Here is a 12,149-nt window from a genome sequence, read left to right as displayed (position 1 = left end):
AATACATCCTCATACAGCATTGAAGTGTATAGTGATCTTCTGGTTCTGCTCATTTCACTCAGCATCAGTTCATACAAGTCTCCCCAGGCCTCTCTGTATTCCTCCTGCTGGTCATTTCTTACAGAACAATAATATTCCATAACCTTCATATACCACAATTTACCCAACCATTCTCCAATGGATGGGCATCCATTCATCTTCCAGTTTCTAGCCACAACAAAAAGAGCTGCTACAAACATTTTGGCACATACAGGTCCCTTTCTGCTCTTTAGTATTTCTTTGGGATATAATCGATGGGGATTTTTTTCAACTACAAAAGGAGTAAAAACTTCTGTTTCATCTTCAAATGTCCATATCAAAGAGGTAGCACTAACTTCATCTGCTATTGATCCTCCTACGCCAGACATGTAGGTGTCTGCCTTAGTTTTTGGCCAATGACTAGACCAGTTGGCACCTCTAATAACTGTATGATCTGTACCAGTGTCTACCAATCCTTCTAATGGTATGCCATTTACATAGTGAGCATAGGATGGTTGGCTGTAATAGCTGTATCTAGAATATTCCTGGATTCTGCTGCTTGTAATCTGGGCAACTAATACCAGATTGCCCATTAGGAGTCTGTATTAATAAACCTGATGCTACTACTTCCCCTGGTTGATAAGTCACACATTGTTTACCTGTGTTAGTGACTGAGACATTATCTACACATTCCCCAGTTTCCCACATCAGTGAATGGATGAACACAGTTTTGTAAGTACTCTCCGGAGGTGAAATGGTCAAGGTTACTGTGCCTGGAGGCAAGGCAAGGCTGGAGAGGAACCGATTTCACTTCTCCAGGGGATATCTCAGTAGTCCCTGCTGCATACACCTCTATTTTCCTTAATCTCCATTCCTTTCCCCCCTCTGATTGCTTCTTGGCTGAGTGGTCATGTATGAGTACTGAACTTCTAGAGACTGTCTGGGTGTAGCATCTGCTGCCATCTGCAGACGTCCCACAAAATCATCAAAGGGTTCATTTGGACCTTGTGCTGTTTTTGTGAAGGCTTCCCCTCTATCTATCTGGGAGGGAGTCCCATGCTTTGATAGCAGCAGCAGCAGCAATTTGTCCATATGTTGTTATAGGGCAATTAATCTGTGCTAGTGTCTGGATAAGAACCTACATCTGTTAGTTGGTCACAGGTGATTGGTATATTAACTTCAGATTGCCTATTTCGTTGGGCTTGTATCCTACAGTTTACTATTTCAAAATATGAGACTAGATAGGGGCAAATCAGGTTTTTGTGTAGCAAAGGGAGTTAAAGGAAAGAGTTACATTTTATAATTGAAAATCGAATCCAATATATAAAGGAGAAAAGTATTAAATTATCCATGTAACTATCAATACAAACTTTGCTACTTTTGTTAACAAAGAGGATTCATCAGGATACAGCTGATGCTTATGAACCACATTTCCGAGGTAGGATAGCAGGGTTACAAGTTTCACTATCTCCAAATTGAAGGAGACAACCGCATTGGGGACTAGGCTCCATCAGTTTTCAGGTCGATAGCAAATGCTACAGTTAACCTGAATTCTGATACTGTTGCTTTCACTTCTATTCACTGTGAATATGGGAGTCCTCCTCTTGCTTTATTGACTTAGATTTCATAGAATTCTTCTATGGATGCTTCTCCAAGTTCCTCATATCCATAATTTCTTACAGTGAAAATTTTACATTAATATAGCATCATCCATTTATTGGAAGCATGTAGATGGAGCAATAAAGTGCTGAGTCTGAATCCAGATACCCGAGTTCAAATCCAGTCTCAGATATTTACAAACTGGTTGATCTTGGTCAAGTCATTTGATCTCTGTGGCCCTCAGTATCCTCCTCTATAAAATGGAAATTGTAATAGCATCCACTTTCTGGGGTGGTTGTGAAGATATGGCACATAAGATTATCATAAAATGCTTACTACAGTGCCTGGCATAGTGGGTGCTGCATATTAACTACTGTCATCATTTTCCCCCAGTCAACTGGCACTCTCTCTCTGCAATGCCTTAATAGTATTAATGAGCATACTATGACTATTTGAGTGTCTATAGATCCTTTCTTTCTTTTTAAAGTTTATTTTATTTCTTTTTAATTAAAGCTTTTTATTTTCAAAATCTATACATGGATACTTTTTGCAATTTACCCCTACAAAACCCTGTGTTCTAATTTTCCCTTCCCTCCCCCCACTCCTCCCCCAGATGGCGAGTGATCCAATGTATGCTGAACCTGTGTAATTCCTCTCTCTCTTTCCACAAATTAGACCCTTGATTTTTATCACCTGCTTCCCTGGCTATAGGGAACGCTGGTCAGACATTCCTAAGTTTGATCACTTTTCTCGAGACTGCTTAAACCAGCTGATTAGTCCTCTGGGCTAGTGAATCTTCAACATTGGGATTTCGTTTTTCTCACCAGCACGGGGGTGACGGCAGCTTTCTCATGATCAGTGATTGGTAGCATTCCCCGTCTCTGGGGATCCTAGTCCAGATTCGTGGATCCCAACCTAAGGTTCGAGGGCAGGTCTGTGCCTTTTGTCAGGAAGCGTGCTTTCTGCTGGAGCAAACGCTCCGTACCCAGATGAGGGAATGCCCCTTCTGGGAGGGAGGGGGCGCCTGCTGCGGAGAGCACCAGCCCTGGGAAAGCCATCCTTCGAGTTCCGCGCTTGGAGCAGCCCTGGAGCCACCGCAGCAAGCGGACCGGGGAACGGGAGCACTCCAGGCCGGAGAGTGAGCCGGCAGCCTATAAGCAGTTAGGAGGCAGCGGGCGGGGCCGGGGCAGAAGCCGGCCCGGTCCTCCCGGAGGGTGTCCTCCATTCCACCGACAGGCAGCCGCGCTAAGGGAAGAATTAGGGCCGCCTGGAGCGGGGGATGGAGAGCCGGGTGATAAAGCTCTTTGGCTCTCTAGCCCGGCGCTTGGTCCATTCTAAGCACTTCCCAAGTAAGACATCCCACGCTCCCGGGGTTCTAAGCGACACCGGCCTCTCGGTCCCGGGACCATTCCGGAAGATGCTTGGTTTGGGGCCGTCAGGCAGTCTAGCTGCAGCGACCTTGCGCCTTGTCATTTTAGATCTCATCCGGTCTTTCTTTTTGGATGGCCGCCTCCCCACTTTGGGTACAAATTCTTCCCCCAACCTCAGTGTTTCCAATTTTGCCGAATAGTTTTCTAAAAAATGGATTTTCGACAGCCCCTCCACAAGGAGGACAGGGAAAGATTTCAGGCAGGCGGCGGTGTGGTTAGAGAGCCCGAGGAAGCCTTCTCCAGCCCCAGCTCGGACTCGCGGGTTGGCTCCGAGGGAAGGCCCCCTCGTTCATGTGGCTTCGGGGCTCTGTCCCCAGAGCAGGGCGGGAGTGAGGAAGGGCTTCCCTACGTGGGGACGTGCATGTGTCTTTCAAAGGTCTGGAGAGCTGCTTCCCAACCCGGCTCCTTTATGGCCCTGGGCGGTGTTTTGCGCATTTAAATTCCGTTCGGAGGAGAGGACGGGCTCCAGCGCCTGGCTCCACCCCCGCCCCTCCGCACGCCCGGACGTGGGGGGGGGTCTCCTCTGCACCCCGGGGGGGGCCCTCTGGCCTTGCACATTTCGCGCGGGCTGCCGCCCCCTGACAAGCAGGCCCATGGATCTGGGGGCTCTTCCGGGTCCCCAAGAGGCGGAGGAGGCGGGGGCCGACGGGAAGGGAGCGCTCCTGGGGCAGCTACATTATAGTAAGCGCAGGCGCCTCCAAGGGAGGGGTCACATTGTCCCCAGTTTCCCGCGAACTTCCCGGGACTGGGGACGGGATCACTTTCCCCCAGGAGGAAACTGGGCCGGCGGGGGGAGGGGCGCTGCACTCGAACCCGGGGCCTTTCGGGCTTAGTGGCGCCCCCAGGCGGCCGGATGTAGGTTTCCCGAGGGCAGGGCCTTTCTGGTCTGGGGAAGCGCGGGGCTTCCGTCTCCGGGTCCACAACCGGGATTCCCAGGGTGGGCCCCGGAAGGAGGTCACCCCGCCCGAGTGGGCTCGGCCCGCGGGGGCGGCCGCGGCCTCCATCAGTAATTGGGCGCGGCTGCCCGGGCACTCGGGATTCGAACCCGCGGACCCGAGCCGGGGAGAGGGGAGGGAGGAGGGGACAAGGAGGGGCCGGAAGGAGGCGCGGGGGAGGCCGCGGGAAGTGGCAGGAGCGGGAGGCGGGCCCACCTGGAAGCGCCGCCGGGCGGGCGGGCAGGCGCGCAGGGGCCGCGGTGCGGCGGCCGGCCGAGCTTCCGGGGGCGGCCTCCCTCTCGGCCACCGCCAGGGCCACGGGCCGCCCGCCGGCCGCTGTCTCCCGTCAGCTCCGCAGCTCCCGAGGTGAGAAGGGGGAACCGCTGGGGGCACGTGGCGGGCGAGGGAACGCGTTGGAGGGAGGGGGAGGGGCCGTGGGACCCGGATTTGCGGCGCGTAATCCCGGGAGGGGAGAAGACGGGAGAGGAAGAGAGGGAGGGAGACGGGTCTGAGTGGCGATGTCCCCACGTGGGGCGGGATGCGCGCGCACAAACTTGCGCCGCCGCCGCGCTTGGGGGCGGGGTGCTGGGCGCGCGCTCGGCGCTCGCTGGGCCAAGACCCACGTGATGCGCTCGCGGCCCCTGACGGCCACGTGATACGTCGAGCCCAGCTGGGTTGACGTGAAACTTGGGTGCTGAAGTTCTTAAAAGCCGCTGCGCCCGTGCGTCGCGCATATTCTGCTCTTCCCCCGCCTCCCCCCACCGTCCTTCTCGGGACTGAACTCCGACGACCCTGCGACCCAGCGCCTGCCGTGACTCCTTGGAATTGAGCCCCTGCCGCTGCCTCCCCCCCGTGACAGGCTGATCCCTTTCGGAAGTCGCGCTCCGGCCGCCATGTTGGCTTCGGCCCGGCCTCGCGAGATTTCGAGGGACTAGGCGGTCTCGCGAGACGCCCCCGGCTCTCGCGGGAGGGGGCTACCCGAAACCGGGGCCCTGGACGGCGGCGCTGTCGGGCTTCCCTGGGCCTGGGGAGCCCGCGAGTCTCCGGAGCAGGCAAGTGACGGGGGCGTGCGACCGGCCCCCGGTGAGGCGGCGGCGGGCGTCGCTGCGGGCTTGGTGCCCCCCTCCTCGTCCCCGCCCCCGCAGCACCCCCCTCCCCCCCGCGGCCCCTCCCACGTGCCCGTCGGGGCGGCGAACGGGGCCGAGGGACGACCTATGTGGCGCCTGCTGGACGCCGAGGGGGCGGGCGAGCGTCCGGGGCTGGAGCTGCCACGTGCCCCGCGTGTCATTTCCAAATGTTGTCACTGCGTCCGGATGGGGAAACTGAGGCAGCCCTCGTGGAAGGGGGGTGCGCCTGGCCCGGCGGGGCCCCCCTAAATGCTTGAGAACGAACTTGGCTCAGGGACCCTCCTCGTGGGAGGGGGCGCCAGGCAGACCCCCAAGTGAGTGTGTCCAGAATCAGTGTCAGCTCTGCCCCGCCCCCGGGGCCTAGGGGTTTCTGCAAGCCCCAGCAGTCCCTCTCCAAAAGCGAGAGCCCCCCCTCCCCGGGGCCGAGGGCCCGTGGGCCAGTGCTGGAGGCGCCCCCTCCCCAGGGCCGGTGCTGGAGGCGCCCCCTCCCCAGGGCCCCAGGGCCGGTGCTGGAGGGTCCCCAGAAGCTTCCCTTATTTACAGTGGTTGGGAAAGGGCTTCCAGGCCCTCACCGGTCCTGGGGTCCGCACGGACCAGCCTCAGCGTCGTCAGAACCGGGAGGAAAGCTCTGGAAAGTGTGTGGGGCCCGGCAGAGGGGTGTCCCTGGGGAGGGTGAGAGAGCGGTCCCGGGGTGGGATCCACCGGGCAGGAGGCTTTTCTCCTCGCCTCTTAGAGACCTGAGTCTTTGCCCTTTGTCACTGCCGGAAGGTGGGCGGGACGGGGAAGGTTTGCTTCGGGAGCCCCTTTTGCCCTCAGGCCTCTTCCGCCCGTGCCCCTGCCTGCTTTGAGCAGAGCCGTTCCACTCCGGTGCCCTATGGAAGTGACTGGGAACGGCTGCCGGGGAGACTTGGGCTCCCTTTCAGCCCTTTCTCTGACGTTTCCCAGAGAACTTTTAAACCTTTTGGACACAAAAACTGCTGATTTGTGGGACTCTGCCCTTTTTTCCTCTCCAGGCTGAGCGCGCGCTCTCTCACGCACGCACACGCTCTAGACTGGAGCCCCCCTCAGAAGAGGCCAGGCCGGGATGTTAGCCATTGGGCCGCCGAGTTGGGAGGGCTTTGATTTGGGGGGAGAGAAGGCGCCCTGGCCGGGCTTCGCAGGAAGAGCCGAGTCCAGCTTTGACTCCTCTTAGTTTCTTCCTCTGCGACATGTGGGTGAGAGGAAGCACAGACCTCCCAGGTGGTGGCGAGGGCCAAATGAAATCCCTTGTAAAGTACTTGACCCGGGCTTGGCACATAGTAGGTGCTTAGTAAGTGCTTTCCTTTCCCCCTCCTTAAGGAAGTAAGTCTAGGTGGGGGGGGGATTCTCTGGGCCTCACTAGGTGGACGTTCTCCCTTCTTACCAGGCTGTGGCCACATTTCTGGGGACCCCTCCCCCCAGGAGAATCGGTAACACTTCCCAAGACTGGGGGCCAGGATTCCCCTTTCAGAGTACGGCCTCAGCCTGGTGCTCATCGGCTCACCCGGGCTGTAATACTGACTAAACAACAAACCTAGGTGCGGGTCGCAAACTGCTTCCAGTAAACTGCCTCTGACTTCGAGGTGGAAGAAGTTATGCTTCGTTTTAATTCTGCTGAATTTCCCAATGCTTAATGTCATGTCCAGCACAGGCTGTCAACTTCTCTAGGAAACATTGTGGGGCTTACTTTTATTATTTTTAGTTTTTTGCTTTTTTTTGAGTAGATAGGGACATACCTGAGCCCTATAGCCTAGTACCACGGTTGATCTGTACGTCATTTGATTAAATCACTTACTCTAGCAGTCGCAGCTTGCTCATGCCCGATGTATTGGACCAGCTGAAAGCTAAGCTCTCCTGATTATGGTCATCATAACCCAGAACTAAGAATAGGCTTGTGGTTTGGTTTGGTTTGGTTTTGGAAGTCTGGGGAGTGATAACATTTTAAAATATCATCATTAAAGAAAAAAAAATTAGTTTCTATGTTCCAGGATAACGTTCCAAAATCATCTGGAAAATTTATTTTTGTCAAATCACAGATGCCAGAGAAATAAGATAGAACTGAAAAGTGGAAAAATCTTGGTTTTATTCTATTTACCTGAATTTGTACTTCAGCCTCCAGCCACAACAAAGGCGGACGATGGGATGAATCTGTCTCGGCCTCCGAAGAGCTTCTGGTGCGCTTGTCTTTTCTGGCCCTGACACCTCCTCCTTACAGCACGGGCCAATCATCATGTCATTAGGAAACCATTATTTGTTGTAGGATAAAATCACTGTCTCCTCAGTTCCACTTAGTTCCTTGTTTCAAGTTCTGGCCCATAACATCTTGTAGGATCAGATCAATCATACTGAACCACGCTAAATTCGATAATTTTGTCTCTCTCCATTCCACTGACTTAGTGTGAGAACCCTAACACTGAATAAAGAAGAATCGCAATTTGAAATAGTGTAAAATTAACCTGAGAAGGAAATCAAAAATGCAAGTGGACAAAAAGAGGGATTGGAAATGCTATGGAGTGGTTCCCACTCTTCCCAGAGTTCTTTCGGTGCGTGTAGCTGGTTCAGTTCATTACTGAACAAATGGAACGGATTTGGTTCATCTCATTGTTGGAGAGGGCCTCGCCCATCACAATACATCCTCGTACAGTGTTGTTGTTGAAGTAGAGAATGATCTCCTGATCCGGTCCATTTCACTCAGCATCAGTTCCTGTCAGTCTCTCTGGCCTTTCTGTATGCATCCTGTTGGTCATTTCTTATAGAACAAGAATATTCCATAATATATTCCACAGTTTATTCAGCCATTCCCCAATGGATGGGCTGCCACAAACAGTTTGGCACATACAGGTTCCTTTCCCTTTTAAGATCATTGGGATATAAGCTGAGTAGTAGCACTGCTGGACTTGCTGAATTTCTAGGAACTAGCCAGTGAGGTCATAGTTGTAGAAAGTGTGGAACGTCTAATCCCTGGCACCCGGTAGGGGCTGTATAAGTGCTGATTCTCTTCTGAGCAGTCTGGAAGTGCCTGGAAGAGGGGAATGACAATTAGAACTGTGTGGGAGGTCAGACCGGACCGGATATCATGGCAGCTGGAGGCGAGGGAGGGAGAAGAGCAGAGAAGCCACCTTAAGGCACATTTTCTGTTGCATGTTCCTGCCTCCTAAGTGTTCTGGTAGGTCTTCCTTAAATCCCTTTAACTTTTGACCCTAAGTAATGAATGCAAGATTTATCACCGTCAGGCCCTTGGGATTCAAATTCAAGCTGTGCCAGGGCTCTGGCAAGGGGCTGGTGGTATTGCCCACAGGGTGGAAGAAAGCTCCCCTCTCAGCAGAGTCTGGCGTTCTGGTGTGAGGATGAGGAGAAAGTGGGCATTGAAATGTTGAGAGTGCCCCTGGCAGGGTGTCCTGTGACTGGGGTGGATGAGGGGATAGGAGGCTGGGGTGTCTGCACTCCCAAGATGATTTGGGTTTTTTGTACATAGTTCTTGGCTGGTTTCCTGTTAATCTAAGCCTCATTCTTTTCCTCAAATTCACTGCTAAAATTCAAAAGGGAGGGAAAGTCATTTCCTTTCTTGGAAGGTGATGATGTCTAACCACAGGCTTGGCTGTGACACTTCCTCTGGCACTCCTCACAAAACTCTTGTTTTGGCATTCATAGCCCTTTAGAATCTGAGCCCCCACCCAGACTTCCTACCCATATTTTGTGATCCAGGGACAACCCAAGTCTTTTTCTGACTCTTCCCCATGTGCAATGTGCTGTCCCTCCCCATCACCCTCTCGGTCCCGGCTAAAATCACACCTCCTCCAGTCGAGCTTTTCTCCATCCGTCTTCCCTCTGTTGACTGATGTGTTTGTTGGCGCTCAGTTGTTTGTTTGCATGTTCCCCATTTGCCTTTCTTGGCTCGGCTCCTGGCACACGAATGCACATTGAGTGTGAGTTGACTGTCAGATTTCCTTTGCCTTGAACTCTAGAGGCAGAAGGAAAGCATTTATTAGATGCTAAATCCTGGACCCCGGAAAAGTCTCTTTTCCTGGCTTGAGAGTTTGGTCTTCCCTGCAGACCGTCTTTTACTCCTTGGAGTTTCTGGGCCATTTGACACGTCTGCCCTGAGGCTGGGATCCTCTGATGCCGCTTCCGTTTCAGCCTTTTGGCCTCCTGGCTTTCTGTCTTCTCAGGGACTCTGACCTAATTCTGGGTCTCTTAACTTTAGGGTGGGCACTTTGTGATTATTGGAACTTTTTTCCTGTCATTTAGGGTTAGAGTGCTGGGCTTGGGTTGTTCCCTTTTCACTAACCCTTCTCCTATTTCTCCATTGCCCTTCAAGTGACCTGCAGTTCCTTACTCAGTAGAGAGAATGCAAGATTGGAAGATATGGAATTGGATTCAAATCCTGCAGGCTCTGCCGTGTCTGCCTGAGGCTTTTTTCTTTTTCTGCATCTGACTTTCCATCCCTGCTGGCACTATGTCTGTGACCTTGGTGATGGATCCCTCTCAGTTCTAAGCCTACAGTTGTGCGGTTCCCTGGAGATGACACACCTCACGAGATCCCCCTGAGGATTGGCGTTTGGAGGAAAGCTCCCCTCCTGTCCCCTGTTAGTGTCTGCTCTGCAGTTCGTAGTGGGTCGCGCTCTCTCTGCTGCTGCTGTTGTCTGAGGCGGCCCTAGTGGACTTGATCTGTTGCGTGATTGCGTGCTGTAGGAAGCTGAGGGTTCTGTTGGAGCTGTGCCCTTTGGCCTTCCCCCTCCTTCCTATTCAGCCCTTGACTCAGCATGGCTCTTGACAGAGCGCTGGCTCTGGAGAAGATTCTGAGTCTGAGGTGGCCCTTGGAGCTGAGCCTCTCCCTCCCTGCAGCCCTCCGTGGGTCCGTGGGCGTGATCTTGAGGCCTTTTCCCGGGCTAGGCCAGGCTTCAACTAAGAAACCTCTTTCCTGAGACGTGGTGCTTAGAGGTGAACTCTCCTCCAGAGATCTCACCAGCGCTCAGTGCCGGCTTGACTTGGATGCTGCCTCCGTGCTGGGGCTGCTACGTACTCGGAACCTAAATGATCTTGCAGGGGGGCCGCAGACCCCCACGTCTTTTTGCATCGATACCGCTCCCGGCTTCACTTCGCAGGCTTGTTTTTGAAATCCAACTTAGAACTGTTCAATTTCATTTGATTAGATTGGGTCTTCTATTCCAGCCTGTCAGGGCCTTTTTGGAACTTGGCTCCGTCGTCTCAAAACATAAGCCATCCCTTCTAGCTTTGAGTTTTCTGCAAATTCATTCAACGTGATTTCTACCTTCATCCAAGTCAGTAGTAAAATGTTGTTAATGACGAGGCAGATTTTTGAAGCTTGGGGGGAACCCTTTTTCTATCGAGCCATTTGGATCATGATAACATCATTCCCAGGTCAAAGAAAATGATCAGTTTCTAGAACTCAAGCACTGGGAGGTACCTAGCTTTTAGCTCATCATTGCCCGAGGTTGCCTTAGCAAATGGCTTTGTAGGCCCATAGGCCAGATGTTCCCCAACCTCTCTTCATATTTTCTATGAGCGGAGCATGAAGGACTTTTTCAAAAGCTGGGCTTAAGTATAGTCAACATTGCTAAGGACACGACTACTTTCCCCCTCCAATCTAGTATCCTGTTGGGAAAGGAAACAAGTGTCATGTGCCCAGCTGTTTTTGGTGGTGTTTACTGGCAGAATTTCTGTGGTCACTGATTACTTTGCAGATTTTCAGGAACCATCCCTTTCATAATTAGTTTTCCCAGAGTCATTGAGGAGGTTCTGACCTCTGCTGGGGCAGGATGAGGTGGCTCTGATACTATGGACGGGCAGCCTGGCTTTCTCCAGAGCTGTGGAAAGGTCACTGGGTTTGGAGTCAGGGAGAATGGGCCCTCCTGAAGGCTGAAGCCCATCTTCTAGAATGGGCTTTGTACACAACAGGTGCAGATTCCGTGCCGGGGACTGAATTCAGTGGTTATTTGTATGGTCATGGGCCAGTGTCTTTTTGCCTTGTTTTAAAATACTCAGTGCTTTTCCTTGTGCTTGGCATACAATAGGAACTTAATGAATGTTGATTGATTGAAATGACTTAAAGTCTCAGTTTCCCCATCTGTAAAATGGGAAAAATAATGCTCATAGACCCTTTCTCACAAAGGTACTTGAAAACAGATGAGATAACACATGTAAAAGGCTTAACAATCCTTAAAGCACTCGGTGAGTGATCGTGTCAGTTCTGAATCTTGATCCCATTTGGGGTTTTCTTGGAAGAGATTGGATTGGTTTCTTCTCTAGCTCATTTTACAGATGAGGAAGCTGAGGCAAATGGGAGTTAAATGACTTGCCCAAGTGCCATACGACTGGTCAGTATCTGAGACGATTTGTTCTCAGGCTTTCCTGACTCCAGGTGCAGGGCTCTGTCCACTGTACTACCTGTGGATTTTTAGAAGTAAAATAGAGTCAGGAAACATTTATTAAGCATCTACTGCATACCAGATGTCAAGAAAAGAGTAATAAGGTCATCCCTGTCCTTAAGGCTGGGGGGGGAGGGGAGGATGGTGGTGGTGAGAATACAAATACAGAAAAGGAATTTAGAGGCTTGGGGATCCCTTCAGTCAGGGAGGCAGGAGGAACTGAGCAAGGCTGAGCTACAGGGCAAGCTCATCTTGCACAATGATGGGTTCTGGTGATGAGGAACTCCAGGAGGTGAATTCCTTGTTTGCCCTCCTTAAATCAGCTCTTACTCATTCCAATCAGAGGCAGTTTATAATGAAATGCAGTTATGGAGATTCTGTGAGTTCAGAACCTCTTTATTTGAGAAATGGGCTGAAGATTGAGCTCAGGGTTTCCAGTCTGAAGCAGCAGGATGCGCTTGAGAAGCAGCCAGGCAGGTGAACAGCTGATGCTTCTTTTTTCTCATTTTGGCCAGTTTGGAGGGTGTGAAGTTGAAACTGAGCATCCTTTGAATTAGCCTTTTTGTTAATATTCATGATTTGGAGCATTTTTCCATGTGGTTGATTGTGAGGACGTTTAATAGGGGGCTGGTT

The 12,149-nt window shown here is 52.1% G+C and overlaps 1 protein-coding gene across 5 annotated transcripts in view; it reads left to right on the top strand.

Annotated features, from left to right (window-relative positions):
* The first annotated feature begins 3,579 nt into the window (after window positions 1-3,579).
* The window catches only part of ZZZ3 (zinc finger ZZ-type containing 3), a 64,835-nt gene continuing 56,265 nt past the window's right edge, over window positions 3,580-12,149 (top strand). For 2 of the 5 annotated variants that reach the window (XM_074265602.1, XM_074265598.1), the window contains exon 1: window positions 4,198-4,348. The gene's annotated coding sequence lies outside the window, so the exon portion shown is untranslated. Of the gene's footprint in view, window positions 3,729-4,197; window positions 4,349-4,616; window positions 5,035-6,537; window positions 7,302-12,149 lie in introns of those variants that run through there. The other 3 variants (XM_074265600.1, XM_074265599.1, XM_074265601.1) reach the window with 3 other exon arrangements.

The sequence above is a fragment of the Sminthopsis crassicaudata genome, chromosome 4 (assembly GCF_048593235.1).
Source record: "Sminthopsis crassicaudata isolate SCR6 chromosome 4, ASM4859323v1, whole genome shotgun sequence".
In the NCBI taxonomy this organism is placed as follows: domain Eukaryota; kingdom Metazoa; phylum Chordata; class Mammalia; order Dasyuromorphia; family Dasyuridae; genus Sminthopsis; species Sminthopsis crassicaudata.
Note: the sequence above shows the minus strand (reverse complement) of the source record. Positions and strands in the feature narration are given on the sequence as shown.